The sequence below is a fragment of the Gorilla gorilla genome, chromosome 5 (genome assembly GCF_029281585.2).
Source record: "Gorilla gorilla gorilla isolate KB3781 chromosome 5, NHGRI_mGorGor1-v2.1_pri, whole genome shotgun sequence".
NCBI lineage: Eukaryota > Metazoa > Chordata > Mammalia > Primates > Hominidae > Gorilla > Gorilla gorilla.
This window is the reverse complement of record NC_073229.2, coordinates 195,390,099-195,406,391: the sequence shown is the minus strand read 5'-3', so window position 1 is coordinate 195,406,391 and position 16,293 is coordinate 195,390,099. Positions and strand designations below refer to the sequence as shown.

The 16,293-nt window shown below is 42.2% G+C and overlaps 1 long non-coding RNA gene and 1 pseudogene across 1 annotated transcript in view; both read right to left on the bottom strand.

Annotated features, from left to right (window-relative positions):
• Window positions 1–7,647, bottom strand: part of LOC134758795 (uncharacterized) — a 46,792-nt gene extending 39,145 nt beyond the window's left edge. The window contains exon 1 of the long non-coding RNA XR_010134434.1: window positions 6,625–7,647. This is a non-coding gene — a long non-coding RNA (uncharacterized lncRNA). The remainder of the gene's footprint in view (window positions 1–6,624) is intronic.
• LOC129534552 (NADH dehydrogenase [ubiquinone] 1 alpha subcomplex subunit 8-like) overlaps window positions 1–16,293 on the bottom strand; it is a 108,578-nt pseudogene that overhangs the window by 80,324 nt on the left and 11,961 nt on the right.

The window sequence follows — 16,293 nt, the reverse complement described above, 5'->3', positions numbered from 1 at the left end:
GTCAGGAGTTTGAGGCCAACATGGCAAAACCTCGTCTCTACTAAAAATACAAAAATTAGCCAGGCGGGGTGGAGCATGCCTGTAGTCCCACCTACTCAGGAAGCTGAGGCGGGAGAATCGCTTGAACCCAGGAGGTGGAGGTTGCAGTGAGTGGGATCGCGCCATTGTACTCCAGCCTGGGCGACAGAGTGAGACTCCGTCTCAAAAAAACAACAGCAACAACAAAAGAAGGGCCAGAAGGGATGGGACTCCGAGGTAGTGCAGTCTGGTCACTCTCCCAGGTGAGGGTAGATGAACACCCCTGCTGGACAGCCCCAGAGAAGACCCAGCAGTGTGACCCCACACAAAAACAGCCTTTCCTGGAAGGAGGCCAGAGGACAGAGAGAGGAGAATAATAGGACTGGACTTGCTCCTGCTCATCATGGCACCGCTGGCCCCACCTTATACATTCTCACATTCTCCTGGGTCACAATCCCTTCCTGAGCACCTACTCTAGGCCAGGCATAGAGAATCTCACACACACACACACACACGCACAACAGAACACTATCTCTGTCCTCAAACTTCTTAGGGTTTAGTGAGAGACACGGCTCTTAAGCAAATCATTATCCCCCATGAAGAGCAACACATAGAGGGAGGGACACACCAAGGGCTCTGACAAGACAGGAAGAAGTGGCTCCTTCTGCAGGGCAGGTGAGGCTTCAAGATGGAGCTCATAACTGAGCTGGATATTGAAAGGGGCTCCAATTCAGCCAGCAGGGAGTCAGGGTAACAAAAGTTATTCCAGGCCAAGAGCTCTGTGTGAGCAAAGGTTGGTGGCACAACTACCTCGGGCTGTTAGGCCACAGCACAACAGGGGGTGGGGGCAGTGGCAAGCCTGGCAGGGGTGAGGCTGGCTAGAGAGGGCTTGAGGTGCTTTTCCAGGACATGAGCAAAAACTGAGTGTGAGAACATCAACTCCACAGCCCTCATCCCACCTGAGATACCTTGTCCCCTCAGCCCCTGCAGACAAAGTTGTCATCCAGAGTCTCCTTTTAAATGTGACACCCCGAGGAAGAATCACAACCTGATTCATCTACCTGCTCATTACTACCCAGCAAAGGTCTTGGGATGGACTCAAAATGATCTTCCAGTAGGGCTGGACGAGTGTCTCTGAGGGGACAGAGGAATAAAGGAGACGGAAGGACAGACAAAAGGAATGTGATGAGAGGGTAGCAAAGGCCAGCGCTCCCCTCAGGGCAGGAAGAACCTACCAAACTTCATCCGGCTGTGTGTGCAGCATCGTGCCAGGGTGTGGAGGCAGACAGAGGGGTTCCTACCTTCGGGCGGTGTATGGTGTACACGGGCACAGGCTGCTGACCTCCCTGCCATTCAGCCTTGGCACGAAAAGCAATCACTGCTTGTCTTATGGAGAGGACAGGCTCCACAGGAGGGCAGCATGGTATCATGGAAGGAGCAGGCACCATGTGATCACAGACCAAGGGCTGAGAGGATAGTTCTACCTCTAACTGGCCGGTGTCTCGGGCACTCCATTTCCTCACCTACAAAACTGACAGCACAGTCTGCTTGTCAGTGTTGCTGGAACTTTTTAAGCAAGAAAACTAATGTGAAAGCATCTATCCAGTGCCTGGCTTAGAGTGGACCCCATGGCTTGTTCCCTTCCCCTTAGGAGAGGGCGTGCATGTGAATAGTCTCTTTAGGATTTTACTTCCACACGGTCTGAATTTGATTTAACTCTGCGTTTTCCTCCTCGGTGAGGTTGAAATATGTCATTAGTTACTTAATGGCCCTTCAAGCAATGAGGCCTTTATTAAATAGCAGCATGATACCCAGGCAATGAGAATGCGAGCCGCACACAAATCTCTCCCCGCTGCTTTGGTGAAGACAGCTTTCAGCTGCCCCCTGCGTCTCCGTCTCTCTCTGCCTGGAAGGAGATGCAAGAAAGGGGGCACCACTGCCTGGAGGGGACATGTGAGATGGCCCTCTGTGGCTGGAAACCTGGAGATGCCTCTTTGGGCCGCTCCCTCAGCAGAAAGGAGGAGGGTGGTCCCTAGAGAGGAGAGACACCAGCAAGCCTCGCTCTCCCCAGCACTGCTGCCGCCCCCCCAGCCCAGCCCCTAGGTGCAGCACGGGATGAAGGAGAAGGTGCTTGACCTGCCACCCACAAAGATTGTGTGACCAGGGACATGTCCTCTGGTCAGGCCTGATCAGGTACCTGGCCTGAAAAGTGGAACTAATGCTATTCCCCTACTCACTCAGAGGGTTGCGGGAGACTCAGTAAAGTGACAGCGGTGATTCTGCTGCCATTCTGCAATAAAGGACTTTTGAATCCTACCTTGCTATCTCTGCAGATTGACTCCATCATAAAGCATCACTTCAGTGCTTACTGGACACCAGCTGCTCGCCAGATGTTAGAGACTGAGGAGGAAGCAATGCTCTCTGCCCTCAAGGAGGGTGTCCCCACTTCCAGCTCGCCACTGCAACCCCTAAATACACTCCACACCATAGCCCGATGGGTCTTTCTAATATACAAATCAGATTTTTCACACACACACACACACACACACACACACACACACGCACACACACACACACACACACCCCTGTTTAAAACCTTCCAGTGTAGGCCTGCATGATGGTATGCACCTATAATCCCAGCTACTCAGAAAGCTGAAGCAGGAGGATCACTTGAGCCCAAGAGTTCGAGGCCAGCCTGGGCAATATAGCAAAACCCAGCCTCTAAAAGTTTAAAATAGATACCTTCCAATGGCTCCCTAGAGGTCTCTGCTTGCAGCTTAGTTCTGTATGACTTGGCTCCTGCATACCTCTCTGATCCCTTCCCTTCACTCTCCTCCCATATCCTGTGATCCAGCCGGAGTAAAATGTTAGCAGTCAGCCAGGCGCGGTGGCTCACACCTGTAATCCTAGCACTTTAGGAGGCTGATGTGGGTGGATCACTTGAGGTCAGGAGTTCGAGACCAGCCTGGTCAACATGGTGAAACCTCGTCTCTACTAAAAATACAAAAATTAGCAGGGTGTGATGGCACACACCTGTAATCCCAGCTACTCGGGAGGCTGAGGCAGGCGAATTGCTTGAACCCGGGAAGTGGAGGTTTCAGTGAGCTGAGATCGTGCCATTGCACTCCAGCCTGGACAACAGAGCAAGACTCTGTCTCAAAAAAATAAAAGTTTGCAGTCTTCTAAACACCCAGTGTTCTCGCTTGCCACCATGCCACAATCCATGCTGAGCCCCTGCCCCCTGCTCCCTTGCTCACCCCTCATCCTCCAGATCCAGCTCAGAGGTGCATCCTAGAGGAGAACCCCTCTGACCCTTAACCTAAGCCAGCCGTCCCTCCCCTCCTCCTTCCCTGTAACATCGCGCTTCCTACACCGGATAGTAATAAGCAGAGAGGGAGCTCTCTGGGGAAGGGACACGCAGGGTGTCATTTCTTTGTTTGCCCAGCGCTTGGCAGGGTCCATGGCACAAAGTAAGGGCTTAGAAAATGTTTGAGGAATGAATGAGAAAATTACTTCAGCCAATATTTATCAAAATCTGATTATATCATCTATCAGGCACTGTGCAGTATGAGGATCCAATAATAACAATAATGAACAAGACAGATGTGGCCCTTGCACTTGTTGAATTTAAAACCTGGTGGGTGGCCAGGGGTGGTGGCTCACACCTATAATCCCAGCACTTTGGGAAGCTGAGATAGGCGGATCACTTGAGATCAGGAATTTGAGACCACCCTGGGCAACATGGTGAAACCCCATCTCTACTAAAATACAAAAAGTTAGCCAGGCATGGTGGCATGCACCTGTAATCCCAGTTACTCGGGAGGCTGAGGCACAAGAATCGCTTGAACCTGGGAGCCAGTGGTTGCAGTGAGCCAAGATTGCACCACTGCACTCCAGCCTGGGCAACAAAGTGAGACTCCATCTCAGAAAATGAAATAAAATAAAATAAAATCTTGTGGGAAAGAAACAAAATCCAACAAGCAATCACCACAATAAAGTTGATTCATGCTATGATGGGGTCTGAGGGAGCACAAAGCAGGAGCATCAACCCAAGGTGGGGAAGGAAGGAGCCGGGAAGGCTTCTTAAAGAAAGTGAGATTTAAGCTGAGACCTGAAGACAGGGGAAGCTGTAGGCAGGCAGAAAGAAGATCAGACAGTCTATCTAAAGATAGAAACACCTCACCAATCTGGAACACAGCTATCTCATGTATCCAGACAGTAGCCAGAACCAGGAAAGAAGGCTTAAAGGCTACTTACAGCCAAAATATGTTAAAAAGGCCATGGACCTTACTTGCCCAGAAGCCTCTCATTCACACAAGCCTTTCTCTACCTCCAGGCTGACCTCATCTTGCCTTCCTCTGTCACCCACCATATTTGTACATACTTCCAATAGGGCTCTTAGCAGCCCACAGTGGACTCATCAGCTACGTCTGCTTCCCCCAGCACAGAGCATCCAAGGCCACCATGTGTGGCTTTTTAAGTCATGTACAAGAGTGCCATGATGCTGGCTGGGTGCAGTGGCTTACACCTGTAATCCCAGCACTTTGGGAGGCTGAGGCAGGTGGATCATTTGAGGTCAGGAGTTTGAGACTAGCTTGGCCAGCATGGTGAGACCCCATCTTTACCAAATATACAAAAAATTAGCCAGGTGTGGTGGTGTGCACCTATAATATCAGCAAGTTGGGAAGCTGAGGCAGGAGAATTGCTTGAACCTGGGAGGCGGAGGTTGCAGTGAGCCGAGATCGTGCCACTGCACTCCAGCCTGGGCAACAGAGCAAGGCTCCGTCTCAATTAAAAAAAAAAAAAAAAAACAGAGTGCCATGATGCTGTTCACAGGTAAACATCTTTAACACTTTAACACATGGAATATTTTTATAATTATAAGCTGTATAACAAATGGATTATTCATGATAACAAATGTAAGTTATTGTATAACACATATTGTCATCATGAAGGTACTTGTTGATTTAAACTGGGAATTGAGAAATATTTTGGTTTTGTAAACTAACATCAGATGATTTTATATTTGGGTGGTTTTTTTATTTACAACAAGAATTTTCTGGCAATGGCAGTCATGTCTTATTTTAATAAGCCAGTATGTATTGTTCCCCTTTGACAAATTCAATAATCAAGAGACCATCTGCTGGGCATGGTGGCTCACACCTACAATCCCAGCACTTTGGGAGGCTGAGGCAGGAGGATTACTTGAGACCAGGAGTTTGAGCAAACTGGGCAATACAATAAGACTTTCGTCTCTACAAAAAAAAAAAAAAATAGCTGAGTGGGTTGGCATGCGCCTAGTCCCAGCTACTTGGAAGGCTGAGGTAGGAGGATGGTTTGAGCCCAAGAATTTGATATTGTGCCACTGCCCTCCAGCCTGGGCAAGACAGCAAGACACCCTGGTCTCTTAAAAAAAAAAAAAAAGACCTTGTTGATGTAACCATATCTAAAATAGTCTGTGTTTCTAAATAGGGATCTGCTTTGACATTTGATAGATGATTGATGAGTCCCTTTAAATTTTTTTAAAAATCCCTCATTGGTATCAGATTCACATTCATATTGTAATTCAATAATCTGCTGTTTGCTTACTGTGGAAGAATATTTTTGAATTTCAAGTTCAAATCAACAATGCTACATAAATATTAATAACCAACATTTATTTATCATTAATAATCCATTGTTGTAACAAATTTGCTATTGATATGTAAGTACTATATTGAAGAATTTAATATTCTTTCCTTGAGGAATGGGTGCCTTTTTCTAATTCACACAAAAGAACACGATGGGCGAGTAGGGATCACAGGGATGGTGTCTGATAGTGATGACCCGTGCCTTGCACAAGCCTTGGGCCACAGCAGACATTCAACACATATTTGTTGAATGAATAATAAAGAACTTCCAGGCCTCAAAAGTTAAAAATCACATATATATGCTTTATTTTACGATACCTTCTAGAAATACTTCTGCACAGTTAATGGAAAAGTGTTGCATACATTCTTAGAATAACAGTTCTTAGTGACCAGCTAAAGCTTATTAAACTGTCACACAGCAGGAACCACTTGCCTCTCCCTTCATTCTCTAAACACAGAGCATTTTTCCAAAAAGAACGCCTTAGGAGGAAGAATTTTTCATAGCTGTAATATATCATTAGAGGAACATCTTTGCAACCTGCCTAGAGAGTCATAAAGTTTAGTAATTTCTAAGAAAATGCCATAAAAATCCAGTAAGATGGTAAGGTTTTGTGTAAGTAATCTCAAGCAGAGTCTGAGACTCCTTAAGTAAGGAACAAGTGCACAGGCTAAAGAAAGCTATGTTATCATGGAAAGTAAACCCTTCCAAAACCTAAGGCTTTTGGGCTTACAAACAGCTGGCTCTCTATTTCTGGACTGGGCTTCGCAATGCCAGAGACAGGCATGAGTTCACTGCCTGGAATCCCTTCATGTAATTTCCCTTTAAGGAAAACAGTCATTTAGAAGGTAGAAAAAAATCAGCTCTAGAACCATTATTGATTCCACAGTTCAATTCAATCAGCATCTGTGAATGCCTTCTCTGTGCCAGGCACTGGAAGGACTCAGAGATGAAAAACATCTTTGTGATGATACTCACCCTGAGGCTGGGTATCTTACAGTCTATGGGAAGAGACAGATCATCTTAATCAATAATCTTCCCCATCCACCACCATTCTGTCTGTCCCGGGGCCAACACCTCTCTTCTGAGGTTTATAATCGCATCCTAACTTGCCTCTCTGCCTCCACTCTTCAAGCCGTCTGTAAGCCATCCTCCATAAGGCAACCAGAGCGATCTTTTTAAAAGTGTAGTTATCTTGCTCCCTGTACATGTTGGCAGTGGTCTGGCCCCCGAGTGTCTGCTGGCAAGGCAAGAATTAGACTGGAAATTCCCATACCAAGCCAGGCCCTCTGAAATGCCACATCCTCAGTGGGTGAAACTGGAAGCAAACCTTCTGTGTTTTGGCCTTGCCTCAGGAAAGGGGAAATAAAAGGAATAAGTCTCTGCTCAGAATGTCTAACCATGATACCTTCCTATCCAAGTATGGAGTCAGAATTCATCCTACACCTATAACCAAAAGAAAAGTCTAACACCAAAAAATGTAGTTTTAAGTGTTCTGGGTAGTAAAGCCCCCTGAGGCATCTGTATAAAAGGAAGATTCTAACTTGAAACCTAAGCCTCAAAGAATGATCAGCAAGTAAAGTTCCAAGGAACATAAGATCACCATCAAAAAAAAAAAAAAGGCCTAACATCTAAATCAGAATTCCAAAAAGACAGAAGAGAAAGAGTGGATGAGAGACAGTATTTCCATAATTGATAAGATACCAAACCTCAGAGACAAGAATCCCAACAAATCCCAAGAAGAATAAATCAGAAGAAATCCTCACCTAGAAATGTCTTACTGACAGCGAAGACATCTAAGACAAAGGGATTTTAAAAACAGCCAGAAGGAAAGACATTTTACTAGCAGAAGAAAAAGTTAGACTGACAACTGACTTCTCAACAGCAAAATGGAAATGAAAAAACAGTGGCATATCTTCAAAGCGCTGAGACCCTATAGCTATCAACTTAGAACAGTATGTACAGCAACACTATTTTTCAAGAACGAGGAAAAAATGAAGGTAATTTTGGACAAATAAAAACTGAGTTTATTAAAACATACTTCCAAGAGAAAGGAAATGACCCCAGAAGGTAGGTCTGAGTTGTAAAATAGAACAGCAAACAAAGAAAATGGCAAATGTGGGTAACTCAAAAGGACACAGACTATATAAAATACCAATAACGCCTAATTTGTGAAGTTCAAAAAAGAATAAGATAGGACTAAAATATTGGAAAACAAATGCATATATGTCAGAAGTGATGTGGCCAAAATGAAAAAGCATACTAAAGATCCTTGCGTTGTTAAAAAGAGAATAAAGACAGTAACCTTAGGCTTTGTGAAATTATACACACATATTAAATTTTCTAGAGTAATCAATAGAAGAATAAAAATAGAATATGTAACTTCCAGACTAGTGCAGGGAGAAAATGAACAAGAAAAAAATCAATTAAAAAAGATATGAAATCACTATCACAGAAGAAATTTTTAACATAACTCTTAATAGATCAGACAAAAATCAGGGCCATAAAATTTATATAACACAATTCACAAGTTAATCTAACACACATATGTAAAATATTGGACAAAAATCAGGGCTACAAAACTTATATAATGCAATTCATAAGTTAATCTAACATACATATGTAAAATATTGCTTTCAATAACTAGAGAATGCATGTTGTTTTCAAGCATACATGGAACATTTACAAAAACTGACCATGTATTAGGCCATAAAGCAAAAACCTGCAAAAAAAAAAAAAAAAAAAAAAAAAGATGAGAGGAAGGAAAGAAAAAACATCCTCTAACCACAATGAAATTAAGTTAGAAATTAATAACAAAAAGATAAGTAGAAATAACCTTATTTGCTTAGAAATGTTCTTGAAACACAAATCTAAATAACCCATGGGTCAAGGAAGAAATCTTCATGAAAATGTAAAATACATAGAACTACAAGGTGATTTTTTAAATACTGCATAATAAAACTCATAGGTGTAGCTAAAGCAGTAGTTAGAGGCAAATTTGTAGTCTTGAGTGCTTTTATTAGCAAAGCAGCCAACTTAATATTGGAAAAAGAACAACAAAATAAACCTCAAAAAGTAGAAGAGAAGAAGTAATAAAGAGCAGCAAGCCATGAAATAGAAAAAAAGATACAATGGAGATGATGAATAAAGTCAAAAGTTGCTTCTTTGAAAAAACTAATCAAATTGAGATACATATAAAATACTCCAAATGACCCAAGGAAGGGGACTTAGCCTAGCCTGGGGCATGTGTGTGGGAGTCAGGGAAGATATACAGAAAACATGAGGTAAAACTTAATTCTTGAAGGATACGTAAAAAGGTAGCCAAACAAAGGGAGGGAGCATTCAGAGGAGGAAAAACATGAACAAAGGTCAAGAGGAATAGCACAGCATGAAGGCTCAAGCAAACCACATGCAGTGTGGTGTCAGTAGTGCATAAAGTTCAAGGAATATGGGAAATAAGCCTAGAGAAGGTTAGGGCCAAGTGTTAATTTTTTTAAATATTCAACTGAGTCTTCATTATGTACCTGGCACTTTACATGATTATAGCTTTTTATGCTGGCAATACATAACTCCATGAAATATGGTTGTATTATGCCCATTTTACAGAAAAAGAAACTGAGTTTCAGAGCAAAATATGCCAAAAGTTACACATTGAGTTGTTTCAAACCCCTATCTGTGTAGGTCTAGAGCTCATGCTTACACCCACCAAGACATAATGCATCTTGGGTTGTGAAAAGCGTCATATGGAGCCTTCATAAGGAGTCTGAACTTTGTTCTTCAGGAAAATATTCAAAATTTCCCTGAAAAAAACAAAGGTCATTCTTACGAAGAAAGTTTAGAGTACTGTTACAGCTTCCATCAGGTTGCATACTACCTTATGGTGAACATTTGGATTGTTTCCACTTTCTGGCTATTGTGAATAATGCTACTATGAACATTAGTGTACAAGTTGTTTTGTGCACATATGTTTTCGTTTCTCTTGGGTTTCTCTTGGCTATATATCAGGAGAGAACTGCTAGGATGTTTAACATTTGAGGAACTGCCAAATTGTTTTTCAAAATGGCTGCACCATTTTACAGCCCCACCAAGAGTGTATGAGGGTTCCAATTTCTCCACATCCCTGCCAACATGTACTATCTGTCTTATTTATTATAGATAACCCAATAGGTATGAAGTGGTATTTCACTGTGGTTTTGATTTTCATTTCCCTAATAGCTAATGATGGCATATGACATTTTAATGCAGCTCTTAATGTACCCCCCCCCCTTTTTTTTAACTCCAGAAATATTTTGACAAAACCTAAGAAATCACCTATCAAAACTGGCTGGGTGCAGTGGCTCATGCCTGTAATCCCAACACTTTGGGAGGCTGAGGCAGGTGGAGCATGAGGTCAACAGATCGAGACCATTCTGGCTGACACGGTGAAAACCCATCTCTACTAAAAATACAAAAAATTAGCTGGGCATGGTGGCGGGCACCTGTGGTCCCAGCTACTCGGGAGGCTGAGGCAGGAGAATGGTGTGAACCCAGGAGGTGGAGGTTGCTGTGAGCTGAGATCGCACCACTGCACTCCAGCCTGGGCGACAGAGCAAGACTCTGTCTCAAAAAAAAAAAAGAAATCACCTATCAAAACTTTTGGCAATAAAACTGCCAAAGTATGTGAAATGCTTAAGCCCTACCTCTGGGTAGAAGATCAGGGATGACATAAGGAGTTAGAACTAATGAGAAGGTTAAGGATGAGCCAGGCACAGTGGCTCACACCTAGAATCCCAGCACTTTGGGAGGCCGAAGTGGAAGGATCACTTGAGGATAGGCGTTCATGACTAGCCTGGGCAACATAGTGAGACACCACCTCTTTTTATTTTAAAAATAAAAAAAAGAAGGTCAAGGATAAAGAGAAAGCCAAGCATGTCCACTGAATACATTATTTGAATGTTAAAAAGAGTGAGTTTACATTGTGATATGGCTGTTTCAAATTAGGCATAATGGCCACACCAAAATAGCCATATCAAAATGCCCCACTTTGAACTATGCACTGATGATTAGAATTAAGTATTTGGTGAAGACAGGGCCCATAGGTTGGAGAAGATTCATTTGTTTCACTCTCTTCTCCAGTATTTGTCATTATATTCTTCAAAAGTAAGTATTTATAGGAACCCTCAGAGCTGAGCATAAATTGCTAAAACTATTTTGGAAAGCAATTTGGCCATATATTCCAAAAGCCTTAAAATGTATATTCCGTGTGGTCTAATTATTTCATTTTTGGAAAGTTAGCTTAAGAAAGTAATATGAAATATGCTGGGTGCAGTGACACACACCTGTAATCCTAGCAATCTGGGAGGCTCAAGCCAGAGGATCATTGAGGCCAAGAGTTCAAGACCAGCCTGGGCAACATATGGAGACCCCATCTCTACAAAAAAATATATATATATACAAACATTAGCTGGCATGGGGGCGCACGCCTTTAGTCCTAGCTAGTTTGGAGGCTGGGGTGGGAGGATCACTTGAGGCCAGGAGTTCAAGGGTGCAGTGAGCTATGTTCACGCTGCTGCACTCCAACCAGGGCGACAGAGTGAAACCTTGTCTCTAAAGACAAAAAAAACAAAAAGAAAAGAACATGAAATATAGGAAGGAAGCACATTCCTGAATAATTTTTAATAGAGGGTTCAATCTAAACATTTAATACCAGGAAAATAAATAATGAAATACAACCCACTGAATGAAATATTTTGCAGCAATTAAAATGACATTAACAAAAAGTTGTATAGCAAGGAAAAATGTTTAAATTATAATGTGGGCATTAATGTTAATGATACAATAAAATCGTATCAGATTTGTAAAACAAAAAAAATATATGCCCAGAAGAAATACTGGAAAGAAATGCTCGAACGTGAAAGCAGTCATTCCATCTCAATGGTAGGACTATAAATGTTTTAAAAATATTTTTTCCAAATTTTTAAGCAATGTACAAGGATTATTTATATAAGTGAGAAATGTGCTTTTTAAATAAAACCAACATCCAGGCTCAAAGCCCAGTCCTGCACTGAAGGACTTATGTAAACACTAACTCTGATGTTCTTATTTCTAAAGGGGCCAGGAACTCACGCTCTCTTCAGAGGAGCAATACAGTCCACCAGAAAAAGACCTGGCCTACAAGCCAGGAGAGCCAGCCTCTAGATCTAAGCTGTGTGTCTCTTAACACCTCTGAAGAGTGGAAGAGTTGAAAGAGAACAAACACTGATTGCGTACTGACTTTGCCATACATGTTACATGTATGATTAACATGGAATAACCTCCTAAGTACCATGACGCCCCATGTGACAGAACTAATACCTGGTGGGGATTCAAACCCAAATCTATAGATGCAGGGACATCTGTACAACAGAAATAATGAAATCTACCATACTTACTGCACAAAGTCAAAGTCATGTTAGATAAATCTATGTGAAAGTTTCATATAAAATATCCAGTTCCATGGATATGGAAAACTCTAAGCCTCTCCACACAATCTCTTAATTCACTAGGTATTTCATAGCACCTGAAGGCAGAATTATGTGTTTCTTCTGCCTTCTTGAGCTAACAAGTCAAAAGTAATTAAGGACTGTTTTTAGTGAATGAGAAGAAGAAATTTTTTAATTGTAATGTGGATCATGCAAGGCAAATGAATATTTGGTAGACATTTAAATAACCAACGGGGAAATATTTACAATGCATATGAGATAAAAAGTAACCATAATATTTACAAACCAATAAGAAAAAACATACACAAAACAACCCAAAAGATAAAATGAACAAAAAATAGATTCAGTCATTTCACAGATGAAGCAAGACAAATGACAAATTAACTTATGCAAAAAGTTTAACCTTGTTGACAATCAGAGAAATGTAAATTAAAAGAACACATTTTTACCTGTCAGTCTGGCAAAGATACACAAGATGAATAGTATATAGTATTGGAGCAGATATGCAAAAACAGGCAGTCTCAAACCCTGCTGAGGGCAATTTGATAGTAACAATCAAAATATAAAGCACATATGCCCTTTCATCCAACAATTCCTAGGAATTTATTCTACAGAAGTATTTGCACAAATACACACTTAAAATGTCTGAAAAGGCCAGGTGCAGTGGCTCATGCCTGTAATCCCAAAACTTCGGGAGGCCAAGAGGGGGCAGATCACTTGAGGTCAGGAGTTCAAGACCAGCTTAGCCAACATGGTGAAACCCCATCTCTACTGAAAATACAAAACTTAGCTAGACATAGTGGCACACACCTGTAATCCCAGCTACTCTGGAAGCTGAGGCATGAGAATTGCTTGAACCTGGGAGGTGGAGGATGCAGTGAGCCAACATAGTGCCATTGCACTCCAGCCTGGGTGACAGAGTGAGACTCTGTCTCAAAAAAAAAAAAAAAAAAAAGAGTCTGAAGGGTGATGTTAATTGCACCACTCTTTGTAATAGCAAAGAAAACACGTAGAAACAACAACTGTCAATAAATTGTGGTATATAAAATGGACTATTAGGTTGTTAAAATGAAATGAATCTATATATACTAACAGAGAAAGATGTATATGAGGTACTGCTAAAACAGCAGTTGCCAAACACTATCTATATGGTATAACTGCAGCATTTTAAAAAATGAAATATCTGCTGGGTACAGTGGCTCACATCTGTAATCTCAGCACTTTGGGAGGCCGATGCAGGAGAATCACTTGAGCCCAGGAGACTAGCTTGGGCAACATAGCACAATGCTGTCTCTACAAAAAAATATTAAAAATTAGCTGGGCATGGTGTGCACCTGTAGTCCCAGCTCCTGGGGGGCAAGGGTTGCTGAGGTGGGAGGATGGTTTGAGCCCAGGAGGTGGAGGTTGCAGTGAGCCGAGATTGCGCCACTACACTCCAGCCTGGGTGACAGAGCAAGACCCTCTCTAGAAAGAAAAAATAAAATATGTGTATATTTATATTTATATACAGCATATATTTGTATCTCTACATGTGATATCATGGTGGTAATTAGCACAGTTTACCAAATAGCCTGATTCTCCTCTTTACACCCTCACGGTGGGATTGCACATCCCCCATCCCTCTGAGGTTAGCCATGGCCCTGTAACTTGCTTCAGCGAATCAAATGTGAGCCGAAGGGATGCATCACTTCTGGGTAGACGTTTTAAAAACCAGTGCAAATTCACCACCACATGCTCTTTCCCTCCCTCAGTGACTCATGAAAGCAGGTGTCACAATGGGAGACCACGATCTCAATAACCAAGATGATGAGAGACCCCTGCTCCCCAACCCCACCAGCGCCCATTGAACCCATGCGCAAGAAATAAACTTTGGTTGTATTAAGCCACTGCTCTGAACTCTTAAGTCACCTCATGTAAAATGACCAGATTCATCTTCCTAGATGTATAAATTCATAAACCTTTTATTGGGAACAGAGCTTTTGTGTATACAATCACACAATTATTATTATAACCACCTTATGAGGCATTATTATCTCTAGTGCACAGATGAAGACCAGGGAGGCTGGCATGCCTAAGATAAGATACACACTAATGTCAGAGCTAAAGCTGGAACCTAAGTCTTCAAGTCTACTAGTTTTGTTTGTTTGCTTTTGAAAGTTATCCCACCGCCCTGTCATAAGTACAGATGGTTCCTAATGATCCACTAGTGTTTCCCTGGTATTTGCAGCTCCTTTAAGGAATTAAAGACATTTATGAAATTGGCTGGGCACAGTGGCTCATGCCTGTAATCCCCGCACTCTGGGAGGCTGAGGCAGGTGGATCACTTGAGGTCAGAGTTCAAGACCAGCCCAGGCAACATGGTGAAACCCCATCTCTACTAAAAATACAAAATTTAGCTGGCCATGGTGGCGGGTGCCTGTAATCCCAGCTACTCAAGAGGCTGAGGCAGAATTGCTTTAACCCAGAAGGCAGAGGTTGCAGTGAGCAGAGATCGTGGCACTATACTCCAGCCTGTGTGACAGAGTGAGACTCCACTTCAAAAAGAAAAACAAAAAAAATGTTGCCCAGGCTAGTCCTGAACTCATGAGCTCAAGCGATCCTCCTGCCTCAGCCTCCCAAAGTGCTAGAATTGCAGGTGTGAGCCATGGCACCTGATCGAGAAATACACTTTTGAAAAGAGTTAAGAGAATTTTTTTTTATCTCACAGAGTTTTAAAAAATGTTAATACAAAGATTCAAGAATAAATATGCTTTCTTACTAGCATGACTTGTTATTTCTTCTTTCATAAGTCAGAAATGAGAAAAGGTAGTTTTATTTGTTACATGTATAAGTTCTACCACTTTCCAACCTAGAATTATCAACTATTTAAAATAATATGTTCAGTACATCAGAAAGTATCTGAAAATAATCAAGCCAGATATAAAAGACAAAAAAAATGCTAAGTTATTACTTATGACACCAAGCTTATAATCCAACCATTCACAGATGCTATACACAAAGAGAAGGGAACTAGACCAGGTATGGTGACCTGTAATCCCATCACACTGGGAGGCTAAGGTGGGAGGACTGCTTGAGCTCAGGATCTCAAGACCAGACTGGGTAATACAGCAAAATCCTGTCTCTACTAAAATACAAAAATTAGTTGGGCATGGTGGCCTGCGCCTGTAGTCCCAGCTACTTGGGAAGCTGAGGTGGGAGAATCACCTGTGCCCAGGAAGTCAAGGCTGCAGTGAGCTGTGATTGCACCACTGCATTCCAGCCTAGGAGAGAGAGTGAGACCTGAGTTTTTTCCTCCATGCCTTGCTACCTGTGCTGCCCCACAGGGAACGGAGGGAGCTGAGGCTGAAGAAGCAGGGATGGGTCAGATCATAAAGGGCCTGCATGCCATATTATGGAGAAGATGCTTTATCTCACCAGCAATGCAGAGTCCCCGTACAGTTTTTAAAAACACAGTGACGTAAGATTTGTTTTCCACACAGATCACTCTTCTTGTGGAGGTGTAATTTAATCCTCAATTCTTCAATTTCATCTAAAGCCCACATTGATCCACCCTCCTCTCCCAGAAATTCATGTACCCCAGGTTAAGAACTCCTGTCCAAGAATAAGATAACAGCAGCAGGAACAATGAGAGGATTAAAAAAAAAAAATTCCAGAAGATGCTAATCTAAAGGAAGTGATGACTGCATGGAATCAGTAGGGAATGAAGAATTCAGGTTTCTAGCTCTGATGTTTCAACAGACGGTGGTGTCACAACTAAGATAGGAAATATAGGAGAAAGAGAAACACTTTTAAAACTACAAGAATGTAGTTTTAAAAAAAAAAATCTTAGATATGTTCTGAAAAATATGGCATAAGCCTGATCCTATTTCCCCAGTGAATTCCACAATAACCTCCACAATGTTTTCAACTGACAGTGTTTCACTAATACTTTATCTTTCTCTACTCCCTTCTGTTCTTTAATTAGCTAATTAACTAAAAACAAATCTGCACATGCTAGAAGGCCTAAAGAAATTTTTTTTTTTTTTTTTTGAGACGGAGTCTTGCTCTGTTGCCCAGGTTGGAGTGGAGGTAGTGGCACAATCTCCATTCACTGCAAGCTCCACCTCCCGGGTTCACACCATTCTCCTGCCTCAGCCTCCCAAGTAGCTGGGACTACAGGCGCCCACCACCACGCCCGGCTAATTTT